Source organism: Arachis hypogaea, chromosome 10 (assembly GCF_003086295.3).
Source record: "Arachis hypogaea cultivar Tifrunner chromosome 10, arahy.Tifrunner.gnm2.J5K5, whole genome shotgun sequence".
Lineage (NCBI taxonomy): Eukaryota > Viridiplantae > Streptophyta > Magnoliopsida > Fabales > Fabaceae > Arachis > Arachis hypogaea.
Window position 1 is genome coordinate 59,909,436 of NC_092045.1, and position 2,481 is coordinate 59,911,916.

Consider the following 2,481-nt stretch of genomic DNA (forward strand, 5'->3'; position numbering starts at 1 on the left):
GAGACATCCTATTGATGAGGACAAGCCCATCACTAAGAAGAGGATGGAGCACCAAGAGACCCACTCACCATGAGATCCCTGAGATTCCTCAAGGATGCACTTTCCTCACAAAACTATTGGGAGCAACTAAACACCTCCCTAGGAGAATTGAGTTCCACATGGGACAACTAAGGATGGAGCACCAAGAACACTCCATCATGCTCCATGAAATTAGAGAATATCAAAGAATCATGAGGGAGGAGCAACAAAGACAAGGAAGAGACATTGAGGAGCTCAAGCACTCCATAGGATCTTCAAGAGGAAGAAAGAGCCGCCATCACTAAGGTGGACCCGTTCTTTGATTTCCTTGTTCTTTATTCTCCTGTTTTTCGAATTTTATGCTTATGTTTATCTATGTTTGTATCTTGTGATCATTAGTGTCTTAGTGTCTATGCCTTAAAGTTATGAATGTCCTATGAATCCATCACCTTTCTTGAATAAAACGTGCTTAATTGAAAAGGAAAGAATTGCATGAATTCTGAATTTTATAATAGTTTAATTATTTTGATGTGGTGGCAATGTTTTTGTTTTCTGAATGTATGCTTAAACAGTGCATATGTATCTTGAATTTGTGGTTCATGAATGTTGGCTCTTGAAAGAATGATGAAAAAGGAGACATGTTACTGAGGATCTGAAAAATCATTAAAATGATTCTTGAAGCAAGAAAAAGCATTTCTATTAAAAAAAAATCGAAAAAAAAAAGAAAAGAAAAAGAAAACGAAAAAAAAGGGGAAAAAGAAATAAAATTGTGATCCAAGGCAAAAAGAGTGTGCTTAAGAACCCTGGACACCTCTAATTGGGGACTCTAGCAAAGCTGAGTCACAATCTGAAAAGGTTCACCCAATTATGTGTCTGTGGCATGTATGTATCCGGTGGTAATACTGGAAGACAGAGTGCTTTGGGCCACAGCCAAGACTCAATAAGTAGCTTTGTTCAAGAATCATCATACTTAACTAGGAGAATCAATGACACTATCTGGATTCTGAGTTCCTAAAGAAGCCAACCATTCTGAATTTCAAAGGATAGAGTGAGATGCCAAATCTGTTCAGAGGCAAAAAGCTAAAAGCCCCGCTCATCTAATTAATACTGATCTTCATAGATGTTTTTGGAATTCATTGCATATTCTCTTCTTTTTATCTTATTTGATTTTCAGTTGCTTGAGGACAAGCAACAATTTAAGTTTGGTGTTGTGATGAGCGGATAATTTGTACGCTTTTTGGCATTATTTTTAGTATGTTTTTAGTATGATCTAGTTAGTTTTTAGTATATTTTTATTAGTTTTTAGTTAAAATTCACTTTTCTGGGCTTTACTATGAGTTTGTGTGTTTTTCTGTGATTTCAGGTATTTTCTGGCTGAAATTGAGGGACCTGAGCAAAAATCTGATTCAGAGACTGAAAAGGACTGCAGATGCTGTTGGATTCTGACCTCCCTGCACTCGAAGTAGATTTTCTGGAGCTACAGAAGCCCAATTGGTGCGCTCTCAACGGCGTTAGAAAGTAGACATCCTGGGCTTTCCAGCAATATATAATAGTCCATACTTTGCCCAAGATTTGATGGCCCAAACCGGCGTTCAAAGTCACCCTCAGGAATTCCAGCGTTAAACGCCGGAACTGGCACCAAAATGGGAGTTAAACGCCCAAACTGGCACTAAAGCTGGCGTTTAACTCCAAGAAGAGTCTCTACACGAAAATGCTTCATTGTTCAGCCCAAGCACACACCAAGTGGGCCCGGAAGTGGATTTTTATGTCATTTACTCATTTCTGTAAACCTTAGGCTACTAGTTCTCTATAAGTAGGACCTTTTACTATTGTCTTTGAAGACTTTGGTAGCTATCTTCATTTTTATGCTATCTTAGATCACTGGGAGGCTGGCCTCACGGCCATGCCTAGACCTTGTTCTTATGTATTTTCAACGGTGGAGTTTCTACACACCATAGATTAAGGTGTGGAGCTCTGCTGTACCTCGAGTATTAATGCAATTGCTATTGTTCTTCCATTCAATTCCGCTTGTTCTTGTTCTAAGATATCACTTGTTCTTCAACTTGATGAATGTGATGATCCATGACACTCATCATCATTCTCACCTATGAACGTGTGACTGACAACCACCTCCGTTCTACCTTCGATTGGGTGAATATCTCTTGGATTCCTGATTGCACGATGCATGGTTGATCGCCTGACAACCGAGTGCTCGCCTGACAACCGAGCCAACCATTCCGTGAGATCAGAGTCTTCGTGGTATAGGCTAGAACTGATGGCGGCATTCAAGAGAATCCAGAAGGTCTAACCTTGTCTGTGGTATTCTGAGTAGGATTCAATGATTGAATGACTGTGACGTGCTTCAAACTCCTAGCAGGCGGGGCGTTAGTGACAGACGCAAAAGAATCGCTGGATTCTATTCCGGCCTGACCGAGAACCGATAGATGATTAGCCATGCTGTGA